The following is a 6,693-nucleotide window of genomic DNA, read 5'->3' as shown; positions in this document are numbered from 1 at the left end:
AGAAAATTGTTAAGCAACTTATATTTTTTTCTATAAGCAGGTGTATGAAATTGGGCCCAGGTCAAAATGGTGACCGTATTTCGGTTTCAAATTGTTGGATTTTAGATGTGATTGGCCGTTATAACTAGGAGCTATAGGCTTTACACTGCGGGTTGAATCTCATCAGGTTCAATAACGAAGTCCTCGATTTGGTTTTCCACTCCGAGTGCTTGGATTTTTTATGAAGATAATTATGTGTCAAATAATCACCTCCTCCCCCGGAGATTTGCTTTGCTGCTCTGCTGGGTTTTAATTAACACTGCTTGGAAAGATTTGGCTCTCAATAAGAAAATGCCGGATAGACATAAATCGACCTTCGGGCTTTAAGAACACTTCTATAATTTCAGATGAAATATTACTTTATTAATCCACGAGTGTCTGAGTCGCATGTGTAGTAACTTTTAAAAATTACGAAAAAAATATTCGTTATTACTTTTTATCTTTTTAAAACACATGGACACTATTGATAATTATTTTGTCAAAAACCAGTCTTCTCACTTGGTGTATCTCAACATTATGCACAAAATAACAAACCTGTGAAAATTTGAGCTCAATTGGTTGTCGAAGTTGCGAGAGAATAGTGGAAGAAAAAAACACCCTAATTGTCACGCGAAGTTGTGTGCTCTCAGATGCTTCATATCGAGACCTCATATTATTCTAAATCTGAGGTCTCGAAATCAATTCGTGGAAAATGTATTCTTTCTCGAAAACTACGTTACCTCAGAGGGAGCCGTTTCTCACAATGTTATAAAATAATTATACTATCAACAGCTCTCCAATGCTCGTTACCATACGGTTTGTAAGCTAAAAACCTAACTGATTAATTACCAATAGTGTTCACTGCCTTTTAGGAAACCGGGGGAGATAAAAGTGTTTGGGTATGATTTCAACCGAGCTCAGATCCTCAACAAACTTCAAGCGATTGTCAAGAAACTTGATCGACCGTATAGCTCACAAGCCTGAGGAAACCTATATACAAGGATGCTTGCATGTGAACCAAAAACACTGATTTAAAGCCATTGGACCCTTACGGGGGAAAAAAACTTCACAGATTTACAAATAACTTACAGGGTTTACAGAAGGTAATGGTAAAAGACTTCTCTTGAAATATTATTCCATGAAATGCTTTACTTTTTGAGAAAACTTTAAAACAATATCAATATTCTCGATACGGAACATGTCCTGACACGGCGACACATGCGGAAACAAGGGTGGGTTTTCCCGTTATTCTCTCCTGACCGATTGGGCCTAAATTTTCACAGGTTTGTTATTTTATATATAAGTTGTGATACACCAAGTGTGGGCCTTGGACAATACTGTTTACCGAAAGTGTCCAATGGACTTACCTTACCCTTCCATGTGCACTATCAGAATAATTATTTCGGCTTGAAGTCTCCACTAAAGGAAAAGCATTGGGTAAAAGCATTCACCTTGCTCAATGATACAAGCGTCGTGACCGGGACTCGAACCAAAGCTCTGTTCTATTTTAAAGCATGTAAAATCACAAAAGATTGCTTAGAACAGAAAAGTATTGCTTAACAGAAACAGGATATCAGACGAAATTTCAATGAGTTACATTGATGTGACTGGTGCTCCATACTAAAGTTCTGTCTAAAGAAGATTGTTAAGCAGTATATTCGGCTAACAGCTTGATTAAATTGGGCACTGATCAAAAACATCGAGTTCTGAGTCCGCTGCTGCTATTAACCGCTCGGCAAAAAGACAGTACACTTTAAAACTCTTTTTATTATTAATTAAAGTTTTAAAGTGTAAGAGTTAAAATTAAATCTTATTCTTCAGGTTCACTTCTTGATGTCTGGTTTCGATTTGCTTCTTGTTCGTTTTGCCTCGGTTTTCAAATACATCACAAATAAGACACGGACAATGCTATACTTTTTTCAATCAAGGCTTCATTTTATTAAAGATTCAACCACACAGATAAAGCACCGAATAGTGTAAGATAAGGGTAGATTGTAAACCATTAAATGGAATTGCATTTCCCCGAGTTCCTACTAAAAACATTGGATTTAATGTAGGCCTATCCCCAAATTACTTTCACAGTGTAAGCGTTTTTGGTTGTCTTTACGATTAATTATTAAAAGGGAATGGCAGGTTTTGTTTTAAAGAATTTGGTGTAATAAGTTATTCGAATACAGTTATTTTTTAGGTTCAACATATTTTCAACTGGGATCCTGGCTAAATGACTATAAAAATAGGGGATCTGTTACTTGTAAAAAACGTATATTTCTATCATTTTTTGGGACAGGGTATTTTATTTTATAAAGACCACAACTAATAAGTAGGGGTTGTGGATACTACGTCATGGGGAGACTAAGGAAGAGCTGAGAGAGGGCGCCATACTCCAATAGTCACGTGATCTGACCAACGCACATGGAGGCTCGGATGACATCTTAGCTACTGCTCTTGCGTCTACGTGCTACGACGAACTGACGGAAATATAGGCTGAAAAGAAAAAAGAAAACAAAATTACTCATGATACATCTCAAAAATAGACTTCAATCTCAGGAGAGGTCATCTTTACCCGTCGCGTCATTTCCCCCAATAGACTCGTTCTAATAGGACTAGTCCTAGGACGTATTAACAACTTTAGGCTTGACCTAAGTTAGAATGAGTAGCTCGTCCTAACTCCAGATAAGACTATCGGTCTTAACTCTTTATGAAAATCCACCCCTGGGGTGCGTTTTCGTGGTAGCAACCAATACATGTTGTGGTAAACCACTTACCAAATGACTGAAACAATTATTGCTCATCACCACGAAAACGCAACCCATGGGCTCTATTTTTTAATAACTCTATGGACGAGAGGTATCAATACAGAGCACTGCCCTTGGTGGGGAGGTTGTGGTAAACGCGCCTGCACTATAATGTATCACACATGGTGGTTGTAATGACTCACAAAATGGCGCAACCAAGATTAGGGTGATGTTGACGTCACTGGTTAATTGGGTCATATTGCCTTTAAATATGTCCATGCAGTACATATTGTATGTATGTATACACAAATTGATTTGGTTGAAATGAGTGCACGAATGAATGAATTTATACGTGACGTTATGTGACGTCATCTATAAACTTGTTTACTTCTTGTTTACTAACCTTGTTTACTTCTTGCACCTGTTGATTGATCGACCTCTGACCTTGTCGCACGCACACCTCTGTCCTGTGATCTGGTCAATGCAACCTGTTGTAACGTCACAAAAAAGAATGAATTAAAAAATGATAAAACAGAGAAAGAATGTAATTATCGTCACCCTTTATACTATATGGATTACACATGACTTCATTGACCACCATCTTTGATGAAAAACCAATGGTAAAATTGCACGCGTGTATAGTACGCGCTGCGCAGGACTCTCAGCCAATGATAGGCTTTCTTTTCACGCGTGTGTATTCGTCTACAATGGCGGCCAAATGCACATTGCCTCGTGTACGAGCAATAGGAGACTTTCCAACGCTAGGCGGCAGCAGACATACCGGGTAAATTTCCATTGTTTACGTAGTTCTGAACATGCGCATAATTCTGAGAACAATGGATTTACCCGGTAAGTCTGCTGCCCTCTATCGTCCCAGAAAGTCTCCCATTCACAGGCAACAGCCAGTTCCGGGTAATCTTCAAGAAGAATGGATATGGGCAATTCCAAGCAAACAAGGACATATGACACCAACAAATCAAATTTTTGACACAACTTTCTTTCCACTTAAAAGTTAAATAGCAACATATGAAATCAGTTTATTTTTAGTTGTTGACATGCAAGGAATTAACCCAATTTTGCCAAGAATAAGAACTCAACTTGGGCTCGAAATAGGCTTCGCTAGTAGAATTGACCGGAAAACTGTAATGCGACTGACCGTAATGCGACTAACCATGGTTTTGCTATGTAGGCCTATACCTCAAAGTTCAAGTTGCTGACCATTTATAAGTATCCTGTTGGATACTCATGTGTATATATTAAAGAGTTGTGTGATACATATTATGGTAAAAATTTCGCAAACTTTTTAGCTAAAGGAAACTTGAATTGTGACTAGTATATTTTTGTCCATGTCCTTTTGTGTAATGCGACTGCCCGCTTTTTACAACGTTATGACATCCAGAGCACAAAGCCCACAAAATGTATAATACCATCAATTCAAAGCCTTGGGTGTCAAGTACAAATCAGTCTATAAACTTAGTGGAAATAATATCTCGCATAGAACTATCTGATCAAGAAATGACACAGACAAGTGTTTATAGTGTAATGTGACTGGCCATGGAATTGCCCATAATGATACATGCACTTGTTGAATGTTCATCTTTTATTTAGGGATCGTGAGGCATGGATTGGAAAATTACTCATGTGCTACCAAAGTGGTCGCGTAGCATGCACTGCCGTTGGTTGCCTCCAAGTTTCCTGCGAAGGTTGCTTCGTGTGACAAGGTAATAAGACGGTATCTGCTTTTATTACACCTCATAGATAGATTATGCGTAGTGATTAGTTTATGGCGCGTCACAGGATGTCTTAGTTTTGCTAGGAAGGCACACCAACGGCTATGTACTATACCCATTAGCAGCCAATGTACTATACCATTAGCAACCCGGGTACTATTCCGCGCTGCGCGGTACCAAGACGTCTAGGCATGTATGGGGTGTTATAAGACAAATATCGATTCCGGCTTTTTACTCGTGCTACGCAGAGCTACGGTTAAAGACACTGGACAATATTGGTAATTGTCAAAGACCAGTCTTCTCGATCACTTCGTGTATCTCAACATATGCATAAAATAACAAACCTGTGAAAATTTGAGCTCAATGGGTCGTCGAAGTTGCGAGATAATAATAAAAGAAAAAATACCCTGGTCACACGAAGTTGTGTGCTTTCAGATGCTTGATTTCGAGACCTCAAATTCTAAATCTGGGGTCTCGAAATCAAAATTACTTCTTTCTCGAAAACTATTCCACTTCAGAGGGAGCCGTTTCTCACAATGTTTTATGATATCAACAGCTCCCCATTACACGTTACCAAGAAAGGTTTTATGATAATAATTCATTTTGAGTAATTACCAATAGTGTCCACTGCCTTTAAAACAATAATAATAATAATAATAATAATAATAATAATGATAAATAATAGTAATAATGACACCCTCGGGGACCCCCTTAGTGTTCTATTTTCCCTCGGCTCCACCTCGGGAAAATAGAACACTAAGGGGATCACCTGTGCCATAGTTTCAAAAATAGCACTTGAAGCAGTCAATAGTCAATGTATACCCAAAAAAGAATTGTAACTTACGGATGTATTGTCTGCCCCGTCCGCGTTTCTGCAGCATGTATTCAAAGTCGTCCATATCGGAATCGTCCCAAGCTCCTCTCTTCTCAAATTCATCAGCGTCTTCTTCTGTGTAGTATGGAGTGACAAGCACCACCAGGGCAGCCACGATGGCAAGGGCTAGAAGAACCTTCGTATTCATTCTGAAAATCAAACAAATTAATTTTAGTTTTCCCGGCAAAACTCAGCAAAAATAAATTTAGTCTCATTTTATACATTCCAATCCAAACAATCCATGTTTCGAGATTCATTCTGAACAACGTTCTTTATTATTATAATGCATCCGTGCACACGTAATTTTGTTATAATATACATTCAAGATTACATTTTCACTATCCTATAGTTGAAATTCTGCTGCCAGTTTGCAACACTGACGAGATTTAATTTGATTTTGGTTGGTGTCAGACGAGGCTATTGTTGGCGTCCTATACCATTAAGACCTTTGGCAACAATCGGTACATGCAAAATTCACACCTCTTCTTATTACTGCGTTTTTGTATTTTTTTTTGCTATTTTGTGAGTTCAAGTTCGGTTGAAATTCGCATCCGCGTCAGGAAAGAGATGAATTTCCACATTTAGAATGAACCTTCGAGGCCATTTACAGGAAACAGGCAATCTCAATAAAGAGAACCCATTTACAGTTGAGTATTTTGTCAATAAACGTTTTGGTTTTTCCACAAAACTGTTTTCAGAAACAAATATCCATCAATGTGCGGTTATTTCTCGATTATTTAAAACTATTACCACAATTACAATGTTGATTTTCTTACCTAATGATGGCTGGATGTACTCAAACAAGACAGAACAGACTTAAGAATCAGCAAGACGGTATGAACTAGAAATCACAACAATCTCTGAGTTTTATACCTTTCCGACACCCACGCCGCGGCCACTGGCATCGATGGACCGCAACGGTCGCTGTGTAAAAGCTGCGATTCGGTACCCTAATTAGCTGGCAGCAGTCACTTCGCGTCGTCACACCTCGGTAAATACTACCTCTATCAATGTTTGAGAAGATGGAAAAACAACGCCCCCTTTTTGTGTTTTGAAGCCTACGTCTTCGTTCAGAGTAATCAAATGGAATCAATTTATTAACGCCAATTGCTGCATGCTGAGTTGTTGTGTTCATTTTAAGATCTATCACAATATTACATTAAATTCTGGACTGTGAAAAGATATAGTACGGATATTGATGCATGAACACCAAGATTAACTTTTCAAAGTCATGCTTAATACAGCACTGCAATTAGATAAGGTAACATCTTAAGGGGGCACAAGGGTCTACCACTTTTTGCTATAGAGAAGGGGCACTTCTGGCCAAGCTTCCTTT

General features: G+C 38.4%; 1 long non-coding RNA gene across 1 annotated transcript; it reads right to left on the bottom strand.

Annotated features, from left to right (window-relative positions):
- Positions 1-1,929: 1,929 nt before the first annotated feature.
- Positions 1,930-6,241, bottom strand: LOC117301537. Its single transcript, XR_004520328.1, has 4 exons — positions 6,134-6,241; positions 5,328-5,506; positions 3,157-3,241; positions 1,930-2,502 (listed from the first exon to the last, which is right to left on the bottom strand). It is a non-coding gene; the product is annotated as an uncharacterized LOC117301537 (long non-coding RNA).
- Positions 6,242-6,693: the final 452 nt, after the last annotated feature.

Source organism: Asterias rubens, chromosome 17, assembly GCF_902459465.1.
Source record: "Asterias rubens chromosome 17, eAstRub1.3, whole genome shotgun sequence".
NCBI classification, from domain to species: domain Eukaryota; kingdom Metazoa; phylum Echinodermata; class Asteroidea; order Forcipulatida; family Asteriidae; genus Asterias; species Asterias rubens.
The sequence above is the reverse complement of the archived record's forward strand: the minus strand, read 5'-3'. Positions and strand labels throughout refer to the sequence as shown.